A 16,401-nucleotide genomic window follows, 5' to 3' on the forward strand; every position below is an offset into this window, starting at 1 on the left:
CGCCGTAACGGGAAGGGAGGAAGATGGAGCGACGCGTTAGACCGCATGGCCACAAAACAGCGCGGAGGGATACACCTCTCTTTATTTTTTTCTGCGGACTACTTCCGTAGCCTTCACCGCGTTGCACATGATGTATGAAACGGAGTATAGGCCAGTGAGCGGAGAGAAGGGTCAGCGCGTGCGTGAACGTGAGTGGCTTTGATGACGTGGCCTTCCGCCGAACGCGAGTCTCCGGGATCAGTGCAAGAGACGCAGAGTGATCGGTTTGTCCATGCCCCAGACAGGTCTTTATGAGAAGGCTCAGTGGGGGACTTATGGAAGTTATCGTCGGCACTCTGGAGTCCTTCTGGGATTTTCCTGGAACACTTGCGACCGATAGCTGGTTTCCACACCGGCGCCCTTTCCGGGTGATCGACACGTCATAGCATGAGGTGAGGCCTGTTGGAGTACTACAATGCGAATTCTGCGCTGGCGTCTCATAGGACAGCGAGGGTAATCAGGTAATTTTTTTAACCAGGCAAGGTTTCTGACTTCAAGTCTAACAGGAATTTTCGCCCAGTAATGGGGCTTCTGGTCATCTTTGCAGTAGTCGTAGTACACTTCGCTCGACAATCAGGGTTCAGTGCTCTGTCATCGAAAATTTTAAGCGTTTCATGCCGGTTTTGTTGGACTAGCTGCACTCGAGGCTATGCCAATGATTGAGAGGTACATACAGCCAGCAATTGCGTACGTGAGCCGATTCCCGATTTCTGGGTGATATGTCACTACAAGCGAGCCTAACTGCGGGCTTCTTCCAAGCTCTCGTGTGCGTCGAAACGTGTGCGTTCAGTATGTAGCGTCCCGGAAGACTAACCCAGGATTCAGTCTACCTCGCAAAGTGCCTTTGAGACACACTGGTGACTCACTGGCTGAAGTAAACCCGCCGTAGTGGCTGTGTGCGTGTTCGACTGCTGAGCTGGACGACGTAGGTTCGGTCCTTGCCACGGCGGCCGCGTTTCGATCGAGCGGAAAGCTGAAGGCGCCGTATGCTATGTGCTGTCAGTGCTCAAGAAATGCAGGAGGGCCAATTTGATTGTATTTATTAACTCGAAATTAGTCTAGGGCGCGTATTTCTTTCTCTTCATTAGCTGTTCCCTTCCTTTGTCACAAGTATTAGTTCAGGGGTCGACCCTGAACGCGTGTATTTTTTGAGAACCGCTTGCTGTTCTTATTATTCTGCAGGAACCCTTTTTTCTCTCTTGCTTGAATAGCATTTCAGCACGAGTTTTAGACACACCCGCGTTTGTGTGTGTGTGCTTTTGATGGAGGCGAAATGGACGCGCGTGTGTCCCGGTAGTAATTAATCGTAGCTCATAGCCCGTGTGTCGCTAAGGGACATTAAACCAGGCATTACAATTTTTTTGTCTAATTAGCTCGGCAGTTTGTTTCTTCCTGGTGCAGTCCAGAAATATGTGCGTATTTTCTCCATGAATGGGGATCGCGTATGGGAACCTGTTCTGCCCAGCCTGCGCTGCGGATAATCGGCGCCTAAGCAGCCGACACTCACACACGCATGGCGGCGTAAGATTGACGACATTCTGAGCTGTGAGAGACGCGAGCCTCAGTGATAGCTTCTTCGTTTGGGTGCTTCATCACTGAGTGCGGACGCTGGTGTTAATCGGCGTCTGGCGTCTTAAAAGCTCTTCAAAGTGGTTTCTTTTATTGCGAAAGCAATAGTACTCGCACTTTCAAGCCTTCGCGTGACCCGGCCGCAGTTACGTTTGACCTTTAGCGGAGTGAATATGGGCGACCAACTCACTCCTTCAGATAGCCCGGCTGCAGTTACGCCGCGCCGTGCACCTGTGGCGCTACTGACGCTGTGACGTCATACCAGCTCTAGATTATGGGCGACCAACTCGCTCCTTCGCAGACCCCGGCTGCAGTTACGGTGTGTGTTTGCAACGCTGCGCACCTGTGGCGCTACTGCCGCTGTGACGTCATAGCAGCTGTAGATCATGTTTTCTTTCAGTCGCAACAACATCAAAATTAAAATATCAAAAAAATTACCGAAGACGCTTTGAGTCGTCGCACAAGGGCGGCCGGTAGCCACGCGTGACCTGTAGAAGCGGCGCAGTGGGTTCTTTCAGTTGGAGGCGCTGCGCTTTTGCTTTCGCAACCTACCTGTCTTAACGAAAGCTAAGCCCCCGCCAGTTTTCATCTTAGGGCAGTTGTGTTACAACGCATGATATTAGCATAAAAATATCAGGGCATTTTTATTAGCATAATCTGAGCGCGTTCTCTCGCTCCTTTAAGCGGAGAGGGCCACTATCCCGGGTCGCGTTTAGATGCTTAGGAGCTCCCACTGCCACGGGTCCAATGCAGCTCTCGTATTTCTGCTTTTGAGCGCTTTAATATAAATTTAATCACAACTGAAGTGACAAGTTTTGTAAGTTGAATTTTCGCTGCATTACGGGTGTAGTGGCATCAGGAGTTCCAGCCAAATTATGAAACCGGAAAAAGGAGTCCGCGGACGCCAGGCAGCTGTCACTACGCTTTTCGGCGTCCAACCAACCGAACAGGACCTCTGAACTTAACTGGCGTTTCTAGAATTGTAGGCTTAGGTGTGGATGTCGCTGCCTCGCGCTCGTGTTCCAATCCACGGCGAACAATCCGTGACAGACCTTCAGTAATGTGTTCGTGCCGGAGACGGGGGCGCGTCGCAAATGTTCTGTATACATGGCGTGCCGGTATACAACCGTTGCAGCGGAATGGGCGGCAGCATAGGACGCTTCGCAGAAGAGCCGCTGTATCTGCAGGAACCGTGCGGCACATTCCAGGAAGGATTATACCCACTTAGCCGCGATGTTCTTCATCGGCCTTGTACAGCGCTGCTGTCAGCAGGCTCGATCCTCGCCTCTATGTGCTGCTGCATACAACCACCGTTGCCGATCAGATGGGGCGCTTGGTTCTTCTATTCCCAAACCCTTCCAAATTTTTACGTCTTCCTGGCAGGAGCCCTGCTGCCGCCGTGCAGAATGACCATATCAGGCACGAAGCGCCATCACGGATTGCCAATATTCGGGCCTCTAACCGCTTGTTGTAAGCACGTATCGCCGTCTGTGCTTCTGGAGACCATGGCGACCGGCACTGTAAATTTTAAAATTAAGGCGCGTAAGACTTGTTTTGAATGTGAAAGCATATAGTTTTTCAATTTTCATTTTTGCTTTCTTTTCCAATGACCATTAGCATGTAGTCGTAAGGCATCGCATACAATAGGTTGTTTTGTTCACCAAAACGCCGCGCGATTTTGTTGCGCGATTTTGTCGCCGCGCGATTGTCTGAGAGTCCTGGGCTCATTGCCCCACACCTACGGAGGATCGCTCTTCTTTGATACCGCGGTGACATCTGGGATTTTTCGGACCACTGATGCAGGTCTACGCCGACCCCGGGTTTCATTGCCGATGAGGCGTATAGTAATGCTTTCGCATTAATAGTGGCCAAAGTTTAGACAATGGCAACGTGCAAATCAAACCCTCCTTCATTGCTCCAAGTGCATGAACGGAGGGACTTGACATTGCCAGCGAAGGGATGCGCCTTCATCTGTCTTACGACCATTGCTGACCGCGATTTCTTGTTAACCTGCAGGCGGCTGATCCCGTCTCTCGTCAGGCTCGTGCAATCCCAGCGTCGCTGAAGGATGCGGAGGAATCCGGAGGCTGAGGAACCGCAGTGAGCCTCTGCAGCGCTTTCGCCGCGTGGGTGTAAGCTGGGCGGACGCACCAGCCGGTGTCCTCTTCCCACCAGCGGAGACAAGGTGAGGGAAAGGAACATGTATGTACCACGTGAGGAAGGAGACCGCGACCTGTGTTACTCTTAAGTGGATACACTAGCGCTGCACTGTGTGGGTGTGCTGCAGAAAAACATTGGAGTGGGTATGCAGCAGAAAAACACTGGAGGACCCTTGAGCTCCGCCTTGGGAAGTGGAAAGTGACAGCGCGTTGCAGCGCCATCTGCCGCCGACTTGCAGCGCTACGTCTCCTCAATAACACAGAAGCAGACGCCCTGAAGAAAATGGTGTGTTGTTTCGAAGCGCTTTAAATTCTTGCGATCGGCGTTCGCGTCACTAACGGCACACGCTTAGAAGGCGTGCCCCCTAACTCTAGTTTCTGGCGGCAATGAAACGCCTCAACTATAGGGGAGCGAGCAGCACCTCCTTGTGCCGAGTGGTGAGTTTTTATGCTATCTGCGACACATCATAATGGCCACCTTTTTATTAGTTTAGGTTTGAAAAATGTTTGCGAGCGTCCTCTGAAGTACTCGCTTATCGTACAAATGCTATCGTCCGTTTTTACGGTTCCCGGCCCGGGCTACGTATAATAGTTGCGAGTGTAAACGCCAAACGCTCGCGCACAGCTGAACTGAGCAGAGGTGGCAGCTAGAGCAGGTAGAGCGCGAGGAGCACAGCAGAGGGTCGAGCGCACTTTGTGTCAAATACTGCGTTGCATACTGCACTGCATTGTGTCGAATAGGTACGCCGCTTGCCAGAAGTTGGCATTCCAGTAACTTGCTCATATCAGATGCGACTGAAATAGACTGCCGTAAGACACACCTTACAGAAACAACGCAGTACCGAAATATCTTACGACGCAGCGTTTGCTTAATAAGTGGGACAAACTCCCTCGAAAGGAGTTCACCAACTCCTTAAGAGAGCTAGTGAACACACTTGTAGTGTTAGTGTGTTAATGAACAGCTTAAAGGTTTTTATAAATACCCTAAAGAATGTTAGGCCTGGTACACTCTGCAACACGTTTACAACTTTGTGCTCTGAAACATTCGTTTTATTCGCGAGACGCCAACGCGATATGTCCACTCCTCGCCGCAGTCGATACTACAGTACTCTGTGCTAAATGGAATTGTATTGTCGACCAGGCAGCGTGCGGTGACACCACCGCAGGAGTGTAGATGATCTCTTTTCATGAATATAGGTGCCCTTAGTTGGCTAGTTTTTGAACAATTGCTTCAGGTAACGTGCATTACAGCACGGGCAAGGATGTCGAACACAAAATATGTTCTGCGAAATGTAACTCTTCGTCGAATGCTTGAGAATTTTGTCAACCACTCCTAAATGGTCTAAAATCACAGCCGCATGATTATTTAGGCACCTTTGGCTTTGCACAGTGACATCCACCGCTGGAGCGTGGGTGAAAAGAAACCGGCTTACTTTGTTCCTGAATAATACTCACTGATCACACAAACAGACTGAAATATTAAGCGAAGTGAGATATGAGTCAGTGCGTGGTCTGTGCTTTTTATGTGTGTGCATACTTGCACGCAATTACTGCTAGTTGGTTACTTCCAGCGTACATTGAGGAGCGCCGAGACAAGGTTCGCTCAAGCGAAAAGTGACATTAATTAAACCAATGCAGTCATCGGTAAGCTTGCCTAAGCGTTGTACGCGGCTTAGTAAATGCAAAATCATCTTCCCCTCCTTGCAGAGCACGTGCTCTCCTTGCATTGTGGTACTTCTGAGGACCCTCAGGCTACCGACGAGTGGTGTCCAGCGGTGCCTCTGGCTGAAATGCAAGGGTGAGCTCGCAGCTATATCTTCAAATAAGTATCCAGGCTAGTTCAGTGAAACTTGCCGCTAATCTAGAATAACAGCTCGGGGCACTGGCACGTCGGTGGCCACATACGTGTTGCGCAAATAAACGTGAGCCCCAGACATCCCAGCTAAACGTGTGCATTGCGCATGCACAAATTTCGCAAAGAATTGGCATTTGGGCGGCAAAATTGTTCTATACCACGTTTGTTTGCGTTACTTACCTGATTCGATCAGAAGTCTGCGGTGACGACGAAGGAAATTAAACGGCTTTGTCAGCGATCGCACCCGTGGCGCCATCTTGTTTTTCAGCCGTGGAGATTCGGCGAGGGAGGGGGGTCGCGTTGTTTTGCAAAAGGTTTGAAGGACCTTTTCAACTGCTTTATTGATGATCACAATAAACGTAGTTGGCCAAAACTCCACTATATTTCGAGTCTTCGGTGGAGGCTTCAAGCAATCTGCACGGTCAACAAACGAGATAGCCCCACCGGTGCGATCGCTTACAGAACGGCTTGATTTCCTTCGTCGCCTCTCGGGCCGAGGTGCGCATGCGTGTCACGACCGCCGACAGGTTTGAGTGGTGGCAGCATGCGCTGTGCTAAAGATCTCCACTGTATGCGTTTTCTCTTTTTTCCTGAAGCAGCAAGGACCGACTGCGAGGCAAGTCAAAAGCGAAGGAGCCTGAGCCACCTGCTGAGTCTTTCGTCGTGTGGGTGTCTGCGACGTCCTCAACGCCAGCATGCCCCTCGTCCCTACCGAGTGGATGGGGCAGGTGATGGCGAAGCGCCGCCGCAGGTGAGGGAGACTGCTGGAAGAGCGCACGTTAATTGACATTCGCATTCCATCGAAGCCGCCGGTTCCTGACTATGTGTACGAACCTGCTATCAAGCAGATCACTATTGAAGGGCCTGTGGCGAAATGTAGTCTTAAAAGCCGTAATATTCTCTATTGCACTTGCCTCCTGAAGCGCGGAAAATACGAAGGCTTTTCCCTTTTCCTTTTCTCCCTCCAGATGCTCGTTAGATGCCGGTCGCGGCGACTGAATTTCGATGGAGGCGAAATTTTAGAGGCCCGTGTACTGTACGAAGTGAGTGCACGTTAATGAACCCCAGATATTCGAAATTTCTGGAACCCTTGAGTACGGCGTCCTTGATTTCGCAGTCTTGACCCCATTGCTAGAAATGGTCTTGACTATCCGCTGGATTTGAGGGCGGGCATTATCTCAAACGTGTAAGCCCCATGTTTTTCTTTCGAACGAACAGTTCTTCGCTGTAGTAAAACTGACATTCGAGCGAGTTGGTACAGCATGTTGGAAAATTCCCAGTGCACACAGGACAGGGACACCCCATTGATAGAAATGGTCTTGGCTATCCGCTGGATTTGAGGGTGGGCATTATCTCAAACGTGTAATCCCCATGTATTTCTTTCGAACGAACAGTTCTTCGCTGTAGTAAAACTGATATTCAAGCGAGTTGGTGCAGCATGTTGGAAGATTTCCAACGCACACAGGACAGGGACAAAGAAGAGAACACCACAGCCGCTGAGGTGTTCTCTTCTTTGTCCCAGTCCTTCGCTGCCTTAGGGTTATTGCACACGGTTCCTGATGTACTAACTTGCAAACAGTTCTCTCTGTGCGTTGTTTGAGCCATTGCCTCACAAGTGCCATGTTAAGTTTTGAAGTCTCATATTATAAACAGTACAGCAAAGCATAAAACACCATACAATGCTATACCACATTGAAACGAAGTCTAGAGGATGCTTGATGAATTAAGTTTAGTGTAGGCGCCCTTAGTGGTCTAGTTTTCAGACAATGGCCTCAGGTAAACGGCATAACAGCGTGGGCAAGGGTATCTGAACACAAAATATAATGTTTTGCGAAAGGTAACTCTTCGTTGAATGGTTGAATGCTTGCCAATTTTGTCACGGGCCACCGCGGTGGCTCAGTGGTTGTGGTGCTCGGCTGCTGATCCGAAAGACGCGGGTTCTATCCCGGCCGCGGCGGTTGAATTTCTTTGGAGGAGAAATTCTAAAGACCCGTGTCCTCTGCGATGTAAGTGTACGTTAAACAACCCCAGGTGGTCGAAATTTTCAAAGCCCTTCAGTTTCGGAGCCTGAGTCGCTTTCAGACGTTAAACCCCACAAGCGAAACCAAACCAATTTTGTCACGCAGCCCAAAATACTCCAAAATGAGATAAAATCGAAGTCCCAGAATTATTTAGTCACCTTTGGTTTTGCACAAAGACATTCACCGCTGAAGCGTGGGTGAAAAGAAACCAGCTGATTTTGTTGCTGAAGAATACTCACTGATGAAACAGCCAGAATGAAATATAAAACTGACTCAGATATGAGTTAGTGATCTGTGTTTTTTGTGTGTGTGCATATTTGTACGGAATTAGCGTTAGTTGGTTGTTTCCAGTGTACACTGTGGAGGGCAGAGACTCAAGGACTAAGTGGGAAAAGTTTAATTTACTTTTAATTAGACATGGGCAGTGATCACTAAGCTTGCATATGTGCAAAATCTTCTTCCCGTCCTTGCAGAGCACGAGCTCTCTTTGTGATGTAGTACTTCTCTGAGGACCCTCAGGCTACCGGCCGAGTGGTGTCCAGCGGTGCCTCTGGCTGAAATGCAAGGGTAAGCTCGCAGCTATATCCTCAAATAAACATCCAGGTCATTTCAGTGAAACTTGCCCCTAATCTAGCATACCAGCTTGGGGCAGTGGCACGTTAGTGGCCATATACGTGCGGTCATTTCTACACTTTCGATGGAGGCCAAGGTAGTGCGATCGATTACCGGACTCGGCGGCTGCATTTCGATGGGGCAGAAATGCAAAAGCACCCATGGACTCTACTATATGTTAGTGTGCTTTAAAAAAGCCCATGTGGGGTGAAATTAATGCGGAGTCTCTAAATGTCGACCTGCAGTCTCATGGCCTTGAATCTCGCATAACATATAACACGAAATAGAGTTTACGGAATTTCACGTTATTTTTTAGTAACCATTTTATCTACCTTTCCACTGGACTTCAACAAAGTTAGAGCCCTGGTGGGGAATTCTTGATGGCATTGTTTCCCATTGCCTGTACACAAGCATTTGGCCTTGCGGCTAACATGGACTGATCGCTTCGTGCACTACCTTATGAAGTATGGAACCATTTTAGCTAAGTGTTTTAATGGTTAGGTTAGTTTAGGTTAGCTTTTTTGGGGCTTTGTTGACTTTTTGTACTCGCTCCTGCTATGTATATGTAAATGGAGGGAAGATATCATTTATTGTGGCTTTACAGTAAAAGTGCCCAACACAATGGTCATTTTGAGCGTTAGTGTTTAAAGAGGGGATGTTGCAAATCAGTTATGATCAGCAGTTACCTAGGAAAATGTCTTAAAGTTAGGCATTTTCGGTAGTCAGACTGGCTGAGAGTGCTAAAAATGCCGACATGTTCTTATATGCGGGCACCCAGCTAGAGCCGTTAATTCTTACTCGCCGGCAGCCTCTGAAGTTCATACAGTAATTTGCCCATGGCCTCTGCGGTCGCAGCAAAGTTACACCAAGGCTGATGTAATACAAATAATCTACCTAGATGAGTTAGGTGATCACTGTGGATTAGCAGCCAATGAACTATGATCTTCTAACTTCAATTTTGTGCTTTGTCTACTCCTTTTTTTCCGATTAGCTCCGTCTAGAATGTGCACTCATGTATGCTGCCGAAATACAAACTAGCAATTATTAGTGATTGCAACCTGGGGCTTCTATGTCAAATTGTCAGATTGGACTAGAATTGCAGCTTAAGAGGTCGTACTTGGAAGTGCAGTGGGCGTAGTGGAAACTGCATCCTTTCTACTATAACTACAAGTGCGCAGTGATAAGATTGCGCAAGAAAGTTTTCGTTTTCATTGGCTATTTTTTCTTGCTTCATACGCTTGGTGATGAAGCCGTTATTCAATCCGATAGGTCACTTCACAAAAACCTTGCCATGTCGGTGTAGGTTGATCAGTTTGCAAGATCACTGCTACCACGGTTGCTAACGGGCACACCACCAGTCAGACATTCCATCAGTGCTGCCAAAATAAGCAACATCTAAGCCTACCTGCTGTTCACTCACTCAAGCATATTACCAATTACCTCTGCATAACGACATCACGTATCAAAAAAGAAATGCACTTCTTGCAAAAGGCACAGTAAAACCATTGATATGTTTTTTCCTTCATTGATTAAACTGATTAGCGGTGAGGCGCATGGGGCCCCATTGGTGCCAGCTACTATTTATTTGCTTCATTTTTTTCCAACTTCGACAAACTATTTGCACAATACAGGAACCATCGAGCATAGTGGTATGGCGGGTAGCTCTGAACTTCGGGCTGTTGCTAATTGCAACTTCGCTTAATCTTCCTTGTTGAAGCATACCGTCATGAATTGCTTGAAAAACGTGACTGTGCCTGAGCATTGTTTGTTGCTTTCTAGCTTCAGGGCATGCCGCTTGTTGGTGTGTCTCGTCTCCTTCTTGGTCTGTGCGTGTTTGTGCTGTTGAACCATCATTATGAATCTGCTCCAACTAGCCAAATCTGCAGATCTTTACAGCTTGTTTGAGGTTAGCTGAAAAGAGGTCAGTCACTGAAACGCGACCACCCAGGTGGTCGAAATTTCCGGAGCCCTTCACCACGCCGTCCCTCATAGCCCGAGTTGCTGTGGGAGGTTAAACACCTATCAATCATAAACCAAAATTTGTTGCTCCGGAAGAGCAACAGCACGCAGATGGCACGACACTCGTGCGAACTAACCCGTGTAAGCTCGGGTAGTAACTCGGGTAGCTAGGGAACGGCACAAGATCGTGCGTCCCGTTTTTGCCAATACGCTTGTGGTGATAGCTTGTGGTTAAGCGGTTTATCTCGTGCCGGCCAGGGAGCCGGCGTGACGCTCTCATGAGCTGTGAAACCCAGCCCCTGTGCGAGGGTGGTGTCCTCCGGGTGTGTAGGCGACGGGCGGCAGCGGCGCCATCTATTGGAGCGCAGCTGAAGCGGCTGCTAGGCGACGTCGACGCAAGGTCGTTTGGTAGCCGCACCGTCACGAGCATACGCGACAAGCCGAGCTGGGCTCCAGTAGTGTTGCTTTAGCCGCCGTGGTGGCTTAGTGGTTATGGTGCTCGGCTGCTGACCCGAAAGACGCGGGTTCGATCCCGGCCGCGGCGGTTGAATTTCTTTGGAGGAGAAATTCTGGAGGCCCGTGTACTGTGCGATCTCAGTGCACGCTAAAGAACCCCAGGTGGTCGAAATTTCCGGAGCCCTCCACTACGGCGTCCCTTCATAGCCTTAGTCGCTCTGGGACGTTAATCCCCATAAACCAAGACCAACCAACCAGTAGTGTTGCTTTCGCAGGCGCTCTTTGGCTGTCAACTGGCTGTGAGCTTTGAGCAGTGGCGGTAGGCTCTGTGCTGAAGCTCTCCACTGTATATGTGTCTTCTCTTTTTTCCTGAATCAGCAAGGACCGGCAGCGAGGCAGGCCAACAGCAGCATGAGCCTTGGCCACCTCCTGAGTCCGCGCTGCAATCGTCGTGTGGGTGTCTGCGACGTCCTCAACGCCAGCATGTCCCTCGTCCCGACCGAGTGGATGCGGCAGGAGGGATGGAAACTCTACTGCATGCGCAGGTGAGAGAGAGATCTGGGAGAGCGCATGTTAATTGACCTTTGGATTCCATCGAAATCGGCGGTTCCTGACCATGCATATACAAACCTGCCAGCAAACAGATCACAACTGAATGGCCTGTGGCGAGATGTGTTCGTAAAAGCCGAAAAACTGCAGGATCGCGCTTGTCTGCTTAAGAGCAGAAATACCAAAGCCTTTCGCTGTCGCCTTTGTTCCTTCATTTCTTATTTTATAGTAGTTTTTATATTGTCTTAATTTCCTTTACATTGATATTAGTTTTTAATTTCGTTAAATATATGTACCTCATGAACGTTTGCTTAATCAACTTTTTCATTTTATTTACAATTGAACTTATGATACGAGTGACAGTTTGTGCAGACAACTTCCGTCCACAGACTTCCGTCCCCGCCACTTATGAGCCAAGAAAGGCTTATGCCTTAAAGTACCTTTCCGTATCCTTGAGGCCACAAAGCTGTGACGAGTGCGTACGCATTCAGCATTTCTACGGTGCAGATATAAAGCAACCTTTCGATATCCATGCATGTTCCTTTGCTGGTAGTGCTCTAACATTCTTCATAACCTGGTGTGGCCTAGTGGTTTGTTATAGTCTTTACTGGAGGGGGCACCAGAAACAGCGCCATTTACGCCGATTCCCTCAGTATGCTTACTAGGAAACACCATACATAAAGTCCCAACACAGAAACGTAACACTGTGGCTAACGAGAAAGCAGATGCATGCACTGCATCAGGAACGTTGAACAGAAGTTTTTATGTCGACTTCAAATTGGACACACACACATTAACCTTACAACTTCCTACTCACAAAACAAGACTAACCTCTCTGAAATGTGTGATGGTGAACTCGCAGTAAACCACATAACTAAGAAAAAAATAATTTTAGAACGTTTTAAAATGATTGTATTCCTTTACACCCCATGTTGCGTTTAGGTGCTCAAGTACGGTGACTTCTCGACCATAAGCCCACATCATAGAAGTTATTTTTGTGATTACAAGAGATCGTAACGTGTGACCTGGACTCGTACTTTCAGAACACGCTAAAGGACTTGTTTGTATCATTGTGAACCTCTTGGACGAGGGTCTGACATGGAGGCTCAACAGTACTGATAGACCTTAAGAACGCATCACTCATGCCATCACGTAGTGAGACTGGCACGGGCACTTAGTTTGATAATCACCGAGGTCTCGGGATGAGATAAAGTTGTCGCTTGTTCAAACTGCGAAGAAATTCTCAAATATGACTAGTAGTTCTCTAAAAACAGCTGTCATTTTTAAATCGCATCATTTAAGGTCGAAGGTACATTGTTTCTTTTCGAGACCCATGCTAGCGAATATAGTTCTGGTACTCATGCTGGTGTCACGTTCTTTGCCCCCCCCCCCTCTAGCTGGCGGACGAGAGATTTCCTGCGGTGCCTTTGGCTGAAATGCAACAGGGATTTCCTCATCCTGCGGATGAAGAAGCTAGTGCTCGTTGGTCATCCGTACAACACGCTGGCCTTCAGACTATTCACTGCGATGTAAAGGTGAGTTTCCGCTCCTGAAATGCAGTGTCTTAAAACCGTTTTAGGCACTTAAGGGGAGATGAGCGTCCTAAATTTTTGTTGATAACATATCTGCTGAAATTAGCTTGTAGGTATGTTATAAAATGCTGAGTTCTAATATGCATTGAGATTTCATATATCTCTCTTGGAAGGAAACACTTGGCAAAATAACATATCCCAATTAGGTCATATCTTACTAGCCTTTATTGAAATTTATCAGTTAAAAAAATCTTTACAATAAGCAGACATCTTGAAATGCCCACAGCACGTTCTCAAGATAAACAAAACGCCTATAAAGTCATTCTGTTGAAGGCAAATAACAAGCCAGGAAAGAAGAAACAATGCTGGAGTAATGTGGCAGTAATTATGCTAATCTATCATGTTTAAAGGAAAAAGAAAAGTTTGGGACGTGCAGTGGACCTTCGGAAACGTCTACATATTCATAAAAAAGCCTTGTTTCAACTAAAAAATTACTATAAAGGCCCGTAAGAAGTGACCGTAAGAAAAGAGAATTTTGCCAAAAATTCTCTCTTCCAGGTCAGATTTTAAATCTTAACACATATTTGAGCTCGGCAGTCCTTAATAGCTCTGCGTGCCAGGATTCAGTGCGCTATGTCGTCAAAGGAAAACAGGTAATTACTTTTAGGAGATAATCAACTTGTGCATAGATATTCCAGTTGTTTTAGTTTCCTGGAAGGATACGGCGATCTTAAACTACAATATCGCAAAACTTACTATAAAAATTCTTACTCTGTGCTTTGACGCATTTTGTGAGGCACTCATCCTTTTTCTCACGCCTGAGAACGAAGGCTGAGGTTTTTATTTTATTTCTTGGGCGCCTGTGGGTCCTTGTCTGGACAAAGACTCACCGAAGACACTCAATTTTTGAAAGAAATTATACCATGTGTTTGGCGCATGATGGTCCGAGTTCCTTATGCGTCATAAAACCCAATACAATATAATACAATGCGATTCTAATTTCTACTTCTACTCATTTTCGCTGTGTCTGTCTCAGTCGTTTTCCTTTGAACTGAGTCATTCTTAATTCGGCGTCTACATCCTCTCCCCTACAAGTGGAGAGGGTGGCGTAAGTGGAAAGAGGGGATAATCGAGAACAGGTGGAAAGTAGTTGGTATGGCGCCTTGCCAGGTTTGAAATGCGAGGGGGGGGGCTGGAAGCGAAGGACGTTTGGCAGATATCTGAGGCAGAGGCGGCTGGAGCCAGGTGCGGCCAACTGAAAGGCGTGACGACGGTAGGCACCTGGCCTTCCCTCCAACGGGATTTCTATGCTATCACATAATAAAAGCATAGAATTCGAGAGGTATAGCACCATGTTTGGAAGCACTGCCTTTTTTCTATATAAACAGGAGGGTAAAGATGGCAAAACTCGGAAGACTTACTAATGGAACGCAATAAACGATGGAACCAAGACGCTACAGGCTTTGTCAAAAGTTTATAGCTGAGGGGTTTGCCTTCTAAGCCGTGTAGTAGGGCTCCTGTAGCATTCATAGGATTCATGCCCATCGGAGTGGCGAGAACCAGAAATCATCTTGCCTTCAGGCGTGTTGCAACGCGGGGGTGCATTACGAGTCACACAATGTAGCACGAAAGCAAACTTTTGAAAAAAGTTGTATTTTGTCCCCCCCCCCCCCCCTGACTACTAATACTGTCTTCTCTAGACAACCTTTTACGAAGCAACGGTATAAGATTGTCGAACATACACATTAGCGCTATTCGGCAGGGTTGTCACAAACTGTATATCGTTCATGTCTTGCATATCCTTTTTATTAGTTCAATATCGTATCACTTCACTTGGCAAATGCAATCATCAACAGCTCGAGTAAAGCCCATCGTTTTTTAATTGGGCTTGGGTTTTTTTTTTTGCCGAGCGTAGCTTTCGCACCGCTATCCCATAGAAATTGTCATTCTGTTTGCGTTGCGTATTGGCGGCTGCTCTCAAAAATCATGGGAGACTGCACCTCCTGCCCTGCGAGGACTCAATGCTGAATGTATTCTTGCGTGCGAATGTAACAAAACACACCTCACTGGATGGCTCATTGTGCTAGAGTTGTAGCAAGGTGTCAGAGTGCAGGACGTTGACCATGGCAAGAGAGGGACACTGTCGCACCTGTCCTGTGCCAAACCGCAGGGTGCCCGCTACTGTCTCCCGTCAGGCTCGCACATTCCTCGCCGCAGAAGCACGGGGCGACTCATAAAACAAGAAACCCAGAAGAGCGCCCGGGATGCACTCGTCGCGTGGGTGTCAGCCACGACTCCGACGAGCCCACCTTTTTCGCCCAGACAGCGTGGGTCGGGCTGGGAAGAGGAAGCCATTCCTTGTAAGTCGGAATGCCACCTTTGTTGCGCACGTGACCTACCCACGTTCGTCGAAGCTTCAGTGGACCCACTTTCTCCCTTCTCTGTTGTAGAGCGCAGCTCTTTCGGGCCCATTACTGCGTTTGTCGGCGCCCCAGTCGCTGTTGTCCGTCGTAACCAGCAGTGGACCCCTCAGTCGCGCTTTAAGCTCCAATGGAGACTGAGCTTAGAAAGGAGAGGGGAGGCGCATAACTGCTCTCTTGGAACAGTGGACACCGCATTCGTGCTTTTTGCTATGTGGTGGTAGTGACAGATGTGCGCTGCATGCATCAACATTGGCAATGTTGTGCCAGAAACGCGGCGCAGAAGCCGTACGCCGTCGCCGTTCAGTGTGTTCGTTTGCGTTGGCGGTGACGTTTTACACTCCGATCATTTAAAGGAAGTGCGCATAATGGCTCCCTGGGTGAGTGGACGCCTGATGATGCGAGGAGTATGAGGGCTCCATACTTAATTAGCGCTGACAGCAGTGAGCGAACTCTCGCGATCAGCCATTAACTGCTACCTGACAGGGTGGCAGGGTGTGTGGGGACATTAATGCCGATATAATGACCGAATTCCTTACCACTTGTGTAGGAGAACCCCCCATTCCTCTCGCTCGTAACGCCTCTTACGGCTGTGTCAACCTCGCGAAATACTTGCATAGAAGTTGTCTTTGAGAACCAGGCATTGGAGCAGCAATTCGAGCAAATATCTATTTCTCCGACCACAAAGCTTCCTTCATGACAGTCAAGAACCGCTAGTGGAGTGCTTCTTGAGGAACCAATATATGTGAAAACTAAAAGTTGCCTGTAATTGCCCATTGATGTCTTGCTCGAATTCTTTGCCTCAATCTATTGAAAAGCTGAAACAGCTGATGAGCTGCGCTCTAATTTCGCATTAGTAAGTAATGTAATCCTCGCCAATTTTTTCTTGTGCTGATCACCTGTGCCCGCTAACGGTCAGGACTATATTTCCCTTTCCTGCATATCAGCTTTCAGAAGGCAATTGCTGGTTGCAATAAATTATGTTTTTGTGCCGAAAAAACGGTGTCAAATGTCACCGCAAAAAACCAGCTGCGGTATCCTTGTTGAAGTGAGCGAGAACAAGCTGATCAGGCACTATCTGAATGCAACCCAGCTATCTGCAAAATACGGATCATGAATTTTCCTTTCGACAAGAGCTTATGAGCCATTGCCCTGCATTGGGCGTTGTCAGGATGGCGTCCCTTGGAAGCGCCATGCGGCTACAGATAGTTTATTCTTCTGCAGATGGTG

At 48.0% G+C, this 16,401-nt stretch overlaps 1 long non-coding RNA gene across 1 annotated transcript; it reads left to right on the plus strand.

Annotated features, from left to right (window-relative positions):
• The first annotated feature begins 268 nt into the window (after positions 1–268).
• Positions 269–15,072, plus strand: LOC149347817 (uncharacterized). Its single transcript, XR_016292672.1, has 8 exons — positions 269–431; positions 3,625–3,793; positions 5,475–5,565; positions 6,222–6,373; positions 8,117–8,210; positions 11,049–11,215; positions 12,617–12,754; positions 14,947–15,072. It is a non-coding gene; the product is annotated as an uncharacterized LOC149347817 (long non-coding RNA).
• Positions 15,073–16,401: the final 1,329 nt, after the last annotated feature.

This window comes from Amblyomma mixtum, chromosome 4 (genome assembly GCF_055824585.1).
Source record: "Amblyomma mixtum isolate Tamu chromosome 4, ASM5582458v1, whole genome shotgun sequence".
In the NCBI taxonomy this organism is placed as follows: Eukaryota; Metazoa; Arthropoda; class Arachnida; order Ixodida; family Ixodidae; genus Amblyomma; species Amblyomma mixtum.